Source organism: Lactuca sativa, chromosome 1 (genome assembly GCF_002870075.4).
Source record: "Lactuca sativa cultivar Salinas chromosome 1, Lsat_Salinas_v11, whole genome shotgun sequence".
Classification (NCBI taxonomy): Eukaryota; Viridiplantae; Streptophyta; class Magnoliopsida; order Asterales; family Asteraceae; genus Lactuca; species Lactuca sativa.
Genome location: NC_056623.2, coordinates 7,228,158 through 7,244,043, shown reverse-complemented (window position 1 = coordinate 7,244,043; position 15,886 = coordinate 7,228,158). Strand labels below are relative to the sequence as shown.

General features: G+C 36.9%; 1 long non-coding RNA gene across 1 annotated transcript; it reads right to left on the bottom strand.

Moving 5' to 3' along the window:
- Positions 1-1,080: 1,080 nt before the first annotated feature.
- On the bottom strand, positions 1,081-15,746 carry LOC122195792 (uncharacterized). Its single transcript, XR_006186540.1, has 3 exons — positions 15,643-15,746; positions 11,857-11,941; positions 1,081-1,245 (listed from the first exon to the last, which is right to left on the bottom strand). It is a non-coding gene; the product is annotated as an uncharacterized LOC122195792 (long non-coding RNA).
- Positions 15,747-15,886: the final 140 nt, after the last annotated feature.

Genomic DNA, 15,886 nt, shown 5'->3' with positions numbered 1-15,886 from the left:
TTCAACTGATTACTCATGAGGTTGATTATTGGAAAGGTTTCAAAAAGTGGAGGTTTCAAACAATAAAGTAAAATAAGCATAACATGTATTTTGAGTTTAAAAGTCCGGATAAGCAACTAAGAATCCCCAAAATCAATATATTGTGCTTATTGAAAGTATTATGATAAAATTTATGGAATTTGTGATTCCACTGAGTTTTTCTTAGGATGAGATACACTGATTATTTCTAGCCAATCTCGGGATGGGTTTGGAATAAAGTTGGGGAGGTTTGATAAGTCTATTTTATGAATGTATTAAATTGTCATAAATCTGTTAAATTGATGTATAATTGTCCAAGAATGGCACTACTTTGATGAGTTGTTGAATTTCATAGGCAGGTCAATATATCGTACTAAAAGTGGGCGAAACCTGCGAGTAAAACGAATTGCTAAAAGAATGAAGAAACGTTGTTGGGAAAATTGACGATGCTTCAATGTTTTTGTCATATCTCAAGTTTTGGAGCTCCAATTGACATGAGTAAAGAAGTTATGTAAACTAGACAAGATTTGCTACAACTTTCGTGTTTTGCATTTATGCTAGTTATGTAAATTTGATCACCAAAACTTACACGGAAGGTGAAGGATGTCTCCAGGCGTATAAGATGTCCCTTAGGACGTCCAAGTCAAACTATCAACATTTGAGCATATTTCAGAGAAGAAAAAAAGGGGAGGACCCTGTCGGCGTCTTACATGGTGTCTGAGACGTCCCCTAGGACGTCTTGGCATTTTAGAGGCATCCCATGTTGGAACGGCATGTCTCGAAAAGCATAAGAATCAAGGAAGAACGTCCTAGAATGCGTCGAAGACGTCCCCTAAGACGTCTAGCGTTTTGGCCAATTTTTAGTGTATTTCAAGGACGTCAGAAGGCATGCAAAGATGTACAAAGAATTCCTATGCGTTATACATGACGTCTAAGACGTCCAATGTCCCACAACGCCCGATTTCATTATTTTCTGCCAAATAATATTGTAACATCCCAAAAATCATGACCAAAAATTTTGTTTTTAATTATGTTACTCATAAAACTGTTTACTGAAAAACATCATCGATATCATACCAAACCATAATCACATAAGTTAAATATCATAAAACATGCCGTTGAATAATAATAATGTCAGAGTACAATCCCAAGAACATCATAGTGTGAAAATTGAGTGTGCGATGCGCTGCTACCGTGTCGGCTCCTTTCCCTTCGAAAAGAAAGTACCTAAAACCAAAATTGAAAACCGTAAGCACAAAACTTAGTGAGTTCCCCCATCATACCACATAGCATACAATAACATATCTAGCCAATCATATTTGGGTGCCGTCCTCCCCTTCGGTGTATTTCAACCGAATAATTGCCTAGCATATATGGGTGCTGGCCTCCCCATCGGTCAATTTCAACCGGATAACTTCCTAGCATATATGGGTGATGGCCTCCCCTTCAGTCTATCTCAATCGGATACTGGGGACTATTTCACCCCTCCCATTACCACAAAATCATAGCATACTGGCACATAAAACATAACAGATAGTGGCATACCAGAAAATTATCACACAAACAATTATCTAACTACAAGCTCCTACTAGTGGGTCGGCATTGTGGCCTTAGACCCACTTCTACTGGAAGGTAACTCACATTAATGTCGTGCTGCGTATGAACTGTCCTCGACATCAGGGTCAATTCCTCTCAACTCCTACACATAACAACTTTAGTTAATTACCACGTCATGATCTTAACCCTTTTTAAGGGTCAACTCAGGTCACAGTTAGAGTCAAGGTCAACACTTTGGTCAAAGTCAACTCTGGGTCAAAGTCAACATCTGGTTGACTTAACTCGCCGAGTTCCATAATCCTTAGGACGCTAAAACTTCGACCCTACTCGCCAAGTTTTTCAAGAGCTCGCCAAGTTCTCCTTTAAACGAAGTCGGGTACAACTGACTCGCTGAGTTCATCCTTGAACTTGTCGAGCCCTTCATCAAGCAAGATGGCTCATCTAGTCCTCTACTCGCCGAGTTCTCCATGAACTCATCGAGTTCTCCTTCATGCAGTTGCGACTTAGTCTTGAACTCGCCGAGTTCCATGCTCTTCAGGTCCACAATGAACCCAATTGGCTGAGTGTTCTTCCAACTAAATACATTGTCCATTAGCAGAAGAGGTTTAGGGAAAACTGCGACCCGACTCGTCGAGTCATATGAACGAATCACCGAGTCCCTCTATGTCCAAAACTATTCAGTCGATTTCAGTTGGTCTTAATGCATCCAAAACATAGATTTGGCCTCCAAGGGTCCATATTACATGTAAAGTTACAAGCTTGACATTCATGCATGGGGTATTTGTAACGCCCGTAGATCCGGGCTAGTCAATTAGAGGCAATAGGGGTCAAAAACGACTTTTCGTCAAAAGATTATTAAGAATAAATAATCTTAACCAAGTTGTAGAATATTTCACAAGGTTTCCGTACATATAAAGAACGCCGAAATCCGAGTTATAACGAAGAAGTTATGACCCGTCGAAGTTTCGCGACGGAACCGGCACGATACCGGGAAGCGTAAATAGTGAATTTACGATAGAACGAGATTTAGCCTTGGCGATCTAAACGAAAGTCGTAGAATACGTTAAACTAAGAACATTGATAAAAAGAACGCCCAAATCTGACTTCGTATGAAGAAGTTATGATTTTTCGAAGTTTCGGATTAGCAGTGTACAACCCAAAATTCGAATATTAGATCGAGCAGTTTTTAGCTGACACAACCTGAACGAGAATCCAAGATCTCGTTAAGAGTAGCGTAACGAGAAAAAGATTTGCGAAAACGGACGTCGGATGAAGAAGTTACGAGGATTTAACGGACCAATCCTGTCCCGGCCTGTTAATAATATAAAATTTAAAATCGAGCCAAAATTAGTCGACAGAGTATAAACGAAAGTTGTAGAGTACGTTCCCACCTTCGCGTGGATATAAAGAACGTGAAAAACGGAGCTCGTATGCGAAAGTTATGATTTTTAGAAGTCGAGAGTGAAATTTACGAAGTCTGTTGCTAAATCGATGACGTGGCATGATCTGGACCGTTGCTTGCTGATCACGCCTCGCATCCGATGATCGCCACGAAGCCTCGCATTACGCCCAGCGTCCGAAGCTCAGTACGCGCCGCGTACAGCTGCCACCCTCGGTCCACAAGCAGCCGTGTAGCCCCAGCTGATGTCGAACGCGTGTCTCGTACGAAGCCATCTGGTAGCCCAATGCGAACTACGCCCAGCGTAACCGAGGCTGCTGAGGCTATAAATAGATGCGAAGATTTTCGAGTTTTACACACCATTTCCCTTCTCTCTCTAGATTTCTTTCTCTCTTTAGGGTTTCTAACCCCCCCTAAGCCCTAGTTAAACCCCTTAGCTCCCGAGGGAAGTCCCGAGAAAAAGAGCCTTTCGGTTTCGAAACGCTGCTCGAATTAAGTTCCGGTTTTCGATAAAATTCGTTGTATGTGTGCTACGCTTACGCAATTTTTAATATAGCTTTCGAATAATTATAGGAATGTTATTAGGTCCTTAAAATAATTATTTGGGCTATTATTATGAGTTATATTGAGTGTTATTTAACACTTGTATAATAATAATAATAGTCAGACTATTAATTTGTCGCGGTTATCGTTAGACTAAACCCTAGTGGTATTGATACTAGGTTTTATCGAAGGAAAGTTGTTTTGAGAATATCGAAGCGTTGTCCAAGTGCTGAGTCACCACCTTTCAGGTGAGCGCATAGTCTCTTTCATCTTACACATAGATATGAAGCATTTTATATAAACTACGTGCTATGTGTGCATATTATCTTAATAGTTGCTGTCTATGCTGGATGAACGTTTTATACATGTTTTAAAGGATTTAAACTGTATACGTATTTTATATATACGAATATGTTGGGTATGAGATGGGTAGATGAATGATGAGAGATATAAGATGATGTGAGTATACATTGGCAGCTATAGACTTAGTGCCTATGGGACGAACACCGGTAGCTATGGACTTAGTACCTGTTAGACGTTGGTAGCTATGGATTTAGTACCTGTTAGGAATTGGTAGTTATGGACTTAGTACCTATTAGTTAGACGCTGGTAACTATGGACTTAGTACCTGTTAGGAATTGGTAGCTATGGACTTAGTACCTATTAAACACTGGTAGCTATGGATTTAGTACTCGATGAGTAGACTATAGCAGCTATGGAATTAGTGCTTTACGAACGAACATTGGCAGCTATGGATTTAGTGCCAGTCCTATAACCCTGGAAGTAAGGGACTTCGGAATAAAAGAATGCAGGATAGATGACTCTTAGGATAAATCCTTAAGAGTAAAGAAGATAATGGGGATGGGTAATTGGGTTGATTGTTTGATTGTTTAAACATAATAATTATATTATTGTGGTTTGAAACCATATGTACTCACCAGGTTTCCCAACCTGACCCACTCAGTTTATTTATATCACAGGTGTTGATACGAAGTCACATTACACCGAGAGATTAAAGAGATGTAGATCACTAGTGTAAATAAATGTAAGTTCTGTTTATGCTTATGTTTCTGTATTGACGATGACATCCCAAACATTTTAAAATGAATAAAATACGTTTCTTTGAAAATGTTTTGATAACGTATTCATCGTGTTTTTCTGGGAACAAATTCCGCAACATTTTTATGAAATGAAGTACTCTGATTTTTATAAAGCATAAACAAAAAATCGGTCTTTTCTGGCCGTGAAAATTGGGGATGTCACAGTTGGTATCAGAGCATTAGTTTAAGCGAACTAGGAATATGGATTTATTTTTAGATTAAACTTAGAATGCTAAGCGATGATTGTGAGGTGTGAGCACTAGCTTATTTTAGGAATTATGCCTAAAATACTTTTATGTGTTACATGCTTTGTGCATGATATGTTGTTAATTGTTTGGATCTATGGTCTGTTGCCGACCAGATCTGGAAATCTTATGTGTTTAGGATTCTAAACGTACGACTACGATATTAGAACTAGCATGTAAACGTTTCGGAGTGATAAGGATGATTTAAACGTCAATCCTAAGTATAGGTCTAGATTCACCTTATTCTGTGTATAGATCAAGATGGCAAGGACCCGTAGCGGAAACATAAACGCAAATGGGAACAGAAACCAACCCCCAGTGGTTCAGCAAATACCTGTTGTAGAAGAAATTTCGCCTGAGTCAGTCACCATGGCTGGAGTTCAATCCATGATTCGGGCTATGCTAGCTAAACAAAGGGAAGACATGAGACAGATGCTCCACGAAAATAGGGACGAACCTACCGTACATGTTGAACCGACGGATCCAGTTCCTGAGCAATCTGAGGAACGGAACTACAGCCGCCAAGTGAGTCAAGTAGGGACTCAAGGTGAGCAAAGGGATGGCCCAGAAGGGAGAAACAACAAGGATGGGCGGATGTACAAAAATTTCTTGGGTGTGAAACCACCAAGTCTCTCAGGAAGCCCAAAGCCTGTTGAGATTATGGATTGGATCTCCGAGATGGAAATGGTGTTTGAGAGCTGCGATTGTAGCGAGAAGCGGAAGACTGTCTTCGCTGTGAGACAATTGAAAACTGGAGTCTTGAGCTGGTGGAAGCTATTGGCAGATACGATGCCACGAGGAGAAGCCTTAAGGATGTCATGGGAAGAGTTCTTGGAACATTTGAAAACGCAGTACTGCTCGGAGATAGATCTGATAGACCTAAACAACGAGTTTCAGAACCTGAAGAAAGGGAAGATGAGTGTTGATGAGTATGCCACCGCATTCACCGAGAGGATGAAGCTATTCCCCTACTTGGTGCCTACTGAACTCTCCAAGATTGATAGGTTTGCTAACGGACTGCCCACTGACTTTGGCCCAATGGTCAAAATGGAAACTACCTTGAAAACAGCTATTAGGGCAGCTAAGAAATTAGAGGCCCAGATAAGAGAAAAGGGTCTAGAAAAAGATAAGCAGGAGAGAAGCGGAAGTTTGAAGGATCTTCAAGGTCCAACAAGGAAAGCAAATTCTCAAAGCTTGGAGGAGGAGATGGAGGTGAAGCGAGATGGTGTGATGAATGCAAGAAGAAGCATTGTGGGAAGTGCAACGAAGAAGTGACTTGTTACAAGCGTGGGAGGACTGGTCACTATTCCAAGGACTGCACACATAATGATAAAGTATGCTACGGATGTGGAGGCAAGGGACACATGTCCAGAGATTTCCCAAGGAAAAATAAAGCAGCAAGACCAGAAACGCCACCAAGGCCAAGGGCATTTCACATGATCCTCGACGAAGCAGAGAACCATGCGAGGAATCAAGGATGAGGACTTTATACCCGAAGATCAAGTTATGCAGTAGCCATAGTATCATATGATGTAGCCCATTAGTGGCATAGTCCAGGGTGAACTTGAACACCTATGTAATAGTTTCAAGAAATAATAAAATCTTCGTTTTGTTATCTGGTGTGTTAAATTGTTATGTGATTCTCTTGTATGGTGACTTGGAAAACTGCGAGACTATACTTGGGATGAGTATGAGTAGGTGTGAATGGTAGTAGAGGCCTATACTACCAAAAGCAAAGGACTCACACTTGGATCAGCGAAAGTCACAAGGTTACCAAGAAGCTAGTAATTGATTTCGTTTTATTCAAGTATGTCGTTGCCATTGTTTCGGTAATGACTAAGAAATTATTGTTATCCCGACCCTAGTGGTCATATCACATTGAGTCCGACTATGATGAGTAGGTTACGTGGTTCAGAGAACCAAGTTTGATGTAGTGTCCGACTTAAACCAAACGATTGAAATCAAAGCGATCAATAGAAGTATCGCGCTCGTTGTTAAAGAAGTTGGTAGCTAGAAATGCTACATGTTAAAGTATGATTATATCACATTAGAACATGAAGGAATGCATAGTCTGTTTTAGAATTTAACTCTAAGAGACCTGAGTCTAAGCGTGCGTCACATGATGATAGGTCATAATCTGGAGTTTAACCCGAGGTAAAGAGCAGGTGCACGATTAAGCATTGCTTACGGTCAATGAGTCTAAGAGATAGACTTGAAGGAATATAGAAGTTATAATTATTACCTAGGATGAAGAGATGACGTATGGAGTCATTATACAAGCCCTATTTTGTTTATGATTTCGGGACGTAATCATCCTAAGGGGGAGATAATTGTAACGCCCGTAGATCCGGGCTAGTCAATTAGAGGCAATAGGGGTCAAAAACGACTTTTCTACAAAAGATTATTAAGAATAAATAATCTTAACCAAGTTGTAGAATATTTCACAAGGTTTCCGTACATATAAAGAACGCCGAAATCCGAGTTATAACGAAGAAGTTATGACCCGTCGAAGTTTCGCGACGGAACCGACACGATACCGGGAAGCGTAAATAGTGAATTTACGATAGAACGAGATTTAGCCTTGGTGATCTAAACGAAAGTCGTAGAATATGTTAAACTAAGAACATCGATAAAAAGAACGCCCAAATCTGACTTCGTATGAAGAAGTTATGATTTTTCGAAGTTTCGGATTAGCAGTGTACAACCCAAAATTCGAATATTAGATCGAGCAGTTTTTAGCCTACACAACCTGAACGAGAATCGAAGATCTCGTTAAGAGTAGTGTAACGAGAAAAAGATGTGCGAAAACGGACGTCGGATGAAGAAGTTATGAGGATTTAACGGACCAATCCTGTCCCGGCCTGTTAATAATATAAAATTTAAAATCGAGCCAAAATTAGCTGACAGAGTATAAACGAAAGTTGTAGAGTACGTTCCCACCTTCGTGTGGATATAAAGAACGTGAAAAACGGAGCTCGTATGCGAAAGTTATGATTTTTAGAAGTCGAGAGTGAAATTTGCGAAGTCTGTTGCTAAATCGATGAAGTGGCATGATCTGGACCGTTGCTTGCTGATCACGCCTCGCATCCGATGATCGCCACGAAGCCTCGCATTACGCCCAGCGTCCGAAGCTCAGTACGCGCCGCGTACAGCTGCCACCCTCGGTCCACAAGCAGCCGTGTAGCCCCAGTTGATGTCGAACGCGTGTCTCGTACGAAGCCATCTGGTAGCCCAATGCGAACTACGCCCAGCGTAACCGAGGCTGCTGAGGCTATAACTAGATGCGAAGATTTCCGAGTTTTACACACCATTTCCCTTCTCTCTCTAGATTTCTTTCTCTCTTTAGGGTTTCTAACCCCCCTAAGCCCTAGTTAAACCCCTTAGCTCCCGAGGGAAGTCCCGAGAAAAAGAGCCTTTCGGTTTCGAAACGCTGCTCGAATTAAGTTCCGGTTTTCGATAAAATTCGTTGTATGTGTGCTACGCTTACGCAATTTTTAATATAGCTTTCGAATAATTATAGGAATGTTATTAGGTCCTTAAAATAATTATTTGGGCTATTATTATGAGTTATATTGAGTGTTATTTAACACTTGTATAATAATAATAATAGTCAGACTATTAATTTGTCGCGGTTATCGTTAGACTAAACCCTAGTGGTATTGATACTAGGTTTTATCGAAGGAAAGTTGTTTTGAGAATATCGAAGCGTTGTCCGAGTGCTGAGTCACCACCTTTCAGGTGAGCGCATAGTCCCTTTCATCTTACACATAGATATGAAGCATTTTATATAAACTACGTGCTATGTGTGCATATTATCTTAATACTTGTTGTCTATGCTGGATGAACGTTTTATACATGTTTTAAAGGATTTAAACTGTATACGTATTTTATATATACGAATATGTTGGGTATGAGATGGGTAGATGAATGATGAGAGATATAAGATGATGTGAGTATACATTGGCAGCTATAGACTTAGTGCCTATGGGACGAACACCGGTAGCTATGGACTTAGTACCTGTTAGACGTTGGTAGCTATGGATTTAGTACCTGTTAGGAATTGGTAGTTATGGACTTAGTACCTATTAGTTAGACGCTGGTAACTATGGACTTAGTACCTGTTAGGAATTGGTAGCTATGGACTTAGTACCTATTAAACACTGGTAGCTATGGATTTAGTACTCGATGAGTAGACTATAGCAGCTATGGAATTAGTGCTTTACGAACGAACATTGGCAGCTATGGATTTAGTGCCAGTCTTATAACCCTGGAAGTAAGGGACTTCGGAATAAAAGAATGCAGGATAGATGACTCTTAGGATAAATCCTTAAGAGTAAAGAAGATAATGGGGATGGGTAATTGGGTTGATTGTTTGATTGTTTAAACATAATAATTATATTATTGTGGTTTGAAACCATATGTACTCACCAGGTTTCCCAACCTGACCCACTCAGTTTATTTATATCACAGGTGTTGATACGAAGTCACATTACACCGAGAGATTAAAGAGATATAGATCACTAGTGTAAATAAATGTAAGTTCTGTTTATGCTTATGTTTCTGTATTGACGATGACATCCCAAACATTTTAAAATGAATAAAATACGTTTCTTTGAAAATGTTTTGATAACGTATTCATCGTGTTTTTCTGGGAACAAATTCCGCAACATTTTTATGAAATGAAGTACTCTGATTTTTATAAAGCATAAACAAAAAATCAGTCTTTTCTGGCCGTGAAAATTGAGGATGTCACAGTATTTGGCTCAATTGGTCCTAAAAAGAGGTTTGTAAGATGCATAGGACTCTTATAACAATAAAGTTGGCACCTTTATGCCATGAGAACCCTCCAAGGTTCAAGATCTGAAGTCAACACTCTATATTACGCTCTAAACCTGAAGGTGACTTTGAAATGCCCCAAAAATGACAAGATTCAAGCCCTAAAGAAGATCTAACAAATGGGAATTCAAGGTTGAAGCTTTTTACCTCAAACAAGTTGGAAATGCAACCAAGACTGTGGATCTACTGCCTTCTTCTTGAGCCTCCAAGCCTTTCCTTCCTTCTCTAAGCTTCAAATCACAAAAATGGCACCAAAATAGCTCAAGAACACACACAACTGATTAGGGTTTCGAGAATGGGGTCTGAGGGTGATGGAGGCTGGAGTGGAGGCCACTTAATGTGTTTAAATAGGGTTCAAACCCTCAAATTTAGGGTTTCACCCAGACAGGCCTACACGTCGAGTCGGGAATTCCGACTCGGCGAGTAGACACTTCCACATGCGTCCCAAAACTCGCATCTACTCGACGAGTTAGGCCTCCAACTCGTCGAGTCCTAGAGTAAAAATGCAAAGGCTTAAATTAAAATGCGTACTGGAAACTGGGCATTACAAATATAAATATGGACTTATGCATTCGTTTTTAGGGTTCCACCTCCGATTTTCAGAGTTTCTTCCAACATTTTTGAGGCTTCTAAAACCCTTGGAAATATTTGGAAACAAAAATCCATTCCATTTCAATCCGAAATCAGGGCAAGAGTTCATCGATTTCATCATCAAGCTACAAGTGAAGATCATTTCATTGGTTAATCTTCATCAATTCTTTATTTTCCAAAAAATATTTCTTCTTCTCCAAGGTTTAATTGTTCTACACTTTGATAATCATTAGGCTACATTGTTTGATGATTCTAATTTTGTTTATGGATTTTATTAATCATTTCATTTATTTCATTCAAGTTAGTGTTTTTATGAATTCAATGGAAGGCTAAATCATTAGGTTACTTCCATGGATGTTTATGGCTTTTGGATGAACACACTTTATTATTACTTGATTCTAGTTAATTTCAATTGTTGTTTTATGCTTCATGTGATGATCTTTGGTAATGATAATTGAAATTGGATTGTATGAATTTGTTTGATGTCATAATTAAGATAGTCTATTGTCAATTCATCATTTGTTCCAAGTTTAATTAGTTTAAGAATAAAGACAAGCGATTGAATCAACATATATTAATCCAACTTATGATATTGAATCTTAATGCAGTAATAGGTAGTTGTAAGACATTTTATTGCTAGTTCACTTATTGTTCCTAATCCATTTAGATATAAGGAGTAAGACAACTATTTGAATGAACATATCGTGTGCCCAAAACTATATGTTACAAGTTAATAAATCCCAATTGCATCTAAGTAATTAAATTAAGATTCTAGGGAAGAAAGTGTGTGGATCTAAACTGTCCATAACTGAACCGGGAGTACTCTAGTTTTCTCATTGAGATTTCCGTCTTAATTAATAAATTTCCAAGTTTTTTGTTTGATCTTTGTTTTAAATCTTTTCCGTGACAATTGCTAGTAATACATTTTTTTGTTGATTATTTTGACACAAAGTTTAACCACGAACTCCTCGTGGATTCGACCCGAGTTACCCTATCTACTTAGGTTAGTTGGTTTATTTTTGACCGAGACAATGACCTCGATCAATAATTTTTTTTAATGTTGGACGTTACTAACTAAATTTTGAAAATCATTAATGTTTTTTTGACATTTTGTTTGTTTGCATTTAACGTTGAGTAAACTGCAAATTTGGTCCCTATGGTTATCGAAAAAATGCGGATATAAAGTAAAAAGATTTGAACTTGTATCATTGGTCCAAAATCAATTGTTTTTTTTCTTTTTTTATTTCTTTTTGTGGATATGGTCCTTCACAAATTTATAAAGACTATTATACCATTTTATTTATGTTTTTACATTTATGTTTTTATTTTGATATTTTGATAATTAAAAAAATAAGGAAAAACCCACCCTACCCCCATTCCACCATCCCCTCCTCCCTCCCCCTCTCTCTCTCTCTCTCTCACAACTCCTTCTAGACATCGTCTTCTCCAAACATCCATTTTCTTATTCTTCAATTGGGTTTACAAACCTAAAGCTTGAAACCCTCTTAACCCAAGAACAAAATTATTTAAATAAACCTAAGATTCTAGAGAAAGAGAAGTCACTTACCGGTGCTTGATGATCAAAACACAACCATCATCCATTTCAATTCTATCAACATCCCATTTCTCTTCCAAATCAAGACAAGGTTTTCCTGCAACAAGGTTTTTCATTAGGTTCATCAACTCAAAGAAGCCTTTAATTTCAAAATAGATACAGAGAAACCCATTGATTTACGAATCAAAAGACTCCCTGAATGATCGATTTGTTGAAACGATTTTGACTTGGTCTCTAGCCAGTATGCACATGAATCGAAGACTCTTTGTCTTTTTTCTTACATGTATCAATGATTTGGAGGTGTTTGAAAACTCCGATTTTGATTTTTCTAGGTTTTGCGTTTTTCGAGTTTTGAGGTTTTTGAAAGCTTCGATGAACACACAATCAAATATTCGATCTAGTTCAAAGTTAGGGTTTTTTTTTTATGTATTTGAGCTTTCATTAACTGATTGGATTAAAGGGAATGCAACAAGTTCACAGGTTCAAAGTTGGGTTTTTGAGTTTTGTTCAAAGCTCTGTTTCACAGTTTCAATTTGCACCTGTGTGTTTATCATTATGTATATGTAGGTTGAAGAAGATGAATACGAAAAACTAAAACGAAAAACAAAAGTTTGAAAATGGGGATTTGGGGTTCTATAGATTTGCTCAAGCTTCATTTTGTGTTCATGGTCATCCTAAACCTCTATCTTTGTCAATATCAAGATTTCCATCTTTGATTTTTCCTTCAAAGATTACGATTTTTTTCCATCTTCGATCAACACTAGATCACTATTCGGTTTGGATTTTTGAGTTTAATTTTGATTTAGTAACTACGTTTGGAGTTAGAATATGTTATTTCTTCTTTTCCTCATCGTTTGGAGTTTGCTCACGAGAGAGAGGATCCATTTTTATTTCTAATTAATTAAAAAAAATTTAAAGTATTTAAAATAAACAAAAACAAAAGCAAAAAAGAAATAAAAAGGGTAAAACGGTCTTTTTTATGTTTAACAGTGACCATAACCACGAAAAATATTTGATTTTGAACCAATGATGAAAGTCAAATTTTTTTGGACTCTATTCACATTTTTTTTATAACCACATGGATCAAATTTGTAGTTTACTCTTAATGTTTTATTCAATAAATTTATAAATATTTATTTTTTGATGTTTTATTCGTTCATGTTCTTTTGACGTTTTTAATCGGATAAATATCTTTATTTTTTGAAATTTATTCTTTTCGAACAAAATATCAAAAAATATCATTAAATAACGTATTTAAACAAAATGCGAAAATAAAATAAAATAAAGTTTTAATAGGATAAACACAAATAAAACAACAAAAAAAACAACATTCTATCTTTCGCTAAAGAATTGTTTTTATTAACAACCGAATCGCTAAAGAACTTTTATTGTTATAAATATTGCATTTAAACAATGTACAACAAAAACAATATGCTTTATCAAAAATTTTTGAGTAAATTATCCATTTTCAATCACTCATCTTGTCATTACTCAATTTTCTAGTTATAAGAAAGCATAGGTAAAATGTTTATATGTCTATATGTGTTATAAGAAAGCATAGGTAAAATGTCTAAATTATCCATTTTCAATCACTCATCTTGTCATTACTCAATTTTCATGTGTGGCATTATTTTTTTCTTGAACATGAAAATAATTTAATTTTTTTATAAACTTATTCACAAATCTTTTTTGAGTTTCAATAAATTGATTAGTTTTTTTTTTCTTTTTCTGTTTTTCACTTCTAGACATATTTTCAAGGAAACATTTCTAACAAAATATTAGTAATATCCGGTTAACAATCATAGATAATATATTAATAAAAAAACAAAACGAGAGTAAGGGAATACCTATGGTAGGTTGTTAATAACCTCTAAGTGGTTGAAAAAACCAATACAACGAAATCAAAAATTCGAAGTTCATAATGACAAAGAAAACGGAATTAAACAAAATATCTTAAAGAAATCAAAGTGTAAGAAATTGAAAACCCAATACATCAAATTAACAAAAAAAAAAGTATTTAGTGTTGGTGATTTGTTATCATCAATGTTATTTAAGTGTAATATGGATTACTTTGTCGACTAAAATGATCTTGATAAATATTAAACAAGTAAGGAAGATGTGGAGTACACACTTGTTTAAGTTTGATCAAGTATTAAAGTATACTGTCATTTAGGGGCGAAACTCCTAAACAAACGAGGGTCCGGGGGCAGCGCCCCTGGGAGCGGGGTCCAAGGGGCAGAGCCCCTGGCTGGGTTGTATTGCTATATGAAAAATACATCAGAAAATCCAAATTTTGAATATTTGACCCGGTTTTGACTTTGAATTAATTTTTATACAAAACCCGGATTTATAACAGTTTTTACTGTTGAGAAAAACTGTTATATGACAGTTTTGACAGTTTTTCGGATAAGACAGGTTTATAACCAATTTTAGTCACTTTTCTGGTACTCACGAAATTACACCATCTCAATCTCTCTTTTTTTTCTCTCTGATTTTATCTGAGTCTTATCCAATTGAGAATTTGGGAGTACCACCCAAATACTTCGATTTGAAAGTGATTATCACGATTCTCAGATTTCCAAGTGCCACTAAACCATATTTCTAACATTTAGAATGAAAGAGAAATTAAAATTAAGCAGATCGAATTTAAAGAAATTTAAACGTAGTGTATGAGCGAATTTAACATGTTAACATTCAGAAATCAATTCCATCTATAACTTATAAGAATTAATATTCAGAAATTCAATTCATCTCTTACTTTCACATATTTAGTAAAAATCGGATTTCAGGTATGAAAGAAGAAGATATTTAAAGAAGGCTAGAACTTACATAGAAACATGGATTCTCGATTCTAGTGAGGCATAGAGGCAACGACTATTGATAACTCGATTATAGTCTCTAGAAGGCCTCGATTCGTAAATAAATCAACTAACTTCCATTCCTTTCACTAGAGGTGTAAATGAGTCAAACTACAACTTATAAAAAGGTCGAGCGAGCTTTTTCGACTCGTTTATTAAACGACAAAGCTTCATCTGCGAAGCTCGATTAGGTTCACGAGCCTAAACATGCCTATGCGTATTTATATAATATAATTTATAATTTCGATTTTATATATTAACTTTTTATTAAATAACTAAGAAGTAAATATCAAATATCAAATAATAATATCAAATAGTCTTTGACTTAGCGGTATCGGAAGTTGACAGATAGGGTCACATCAGCTTGAGGATTCAAGTCCCAATGTGGACGAAAGTGTAGATTTAGGAGTAGAGTAATGAGATACGTATATAAGTTGTTCTAAAAAAATATCAAATAATAGTAAACGTGCTTAAAAGCACAGAACAAGCTTCGTATTTGAATATTATTAGAGGCAAGCTCGAGCCGAACTTAAGCTCATTTAGGCTCGTCTAACAAACGAGTCGATCTAGAGCCAAACTCGAGCATGTTAAATCCTTCACAAGTAGAGATTTAGCTTTGAAAGTTAAGCTTGAAGTGAGCCAAACTCGAGCTCAAGGCCCATGCATTTAAACGGTCGGAGCCTACCGGGCTCGAGCTTAACTCGGCTGATATACACCCTAACGCCCATAACTGTCATCGACTATCGGTGTTGTCGTTTGATTGCTATTTCAGAAAAACTAAAATCAGAAATAAGAAAAGGAAAGAATAGAGTTTCAATTGCTGAAAACTTTGTGGTTCCTTGTTGAGTTGTTGTACACGAGTTCAGAAAATCAGAAACGAAGGAGAAGAAATCGATTTAAGTTGAATAAGAAATAGAAGAAGTAGTCAATGAGAACTAACCGTTGGGCGTTGGCTTATGATGAAGTGGACGACCTCCGGTTTAGATTTTCTATAGAAATCATTTCATGAAGTCTTCTTGCTCTCGCTCCCTCTTTTGTATTGGCACCTGATAAGAGTGTTGGGTCAAAATAAGTCCACTAGACTATAAATTAATGGGCCAACACTATATACTATATGCCCCAATATAACAAGAATAATCGAGGGCCTTTTGCGTAATGGCATTTGGGGTCCCAATTTGCTCAGC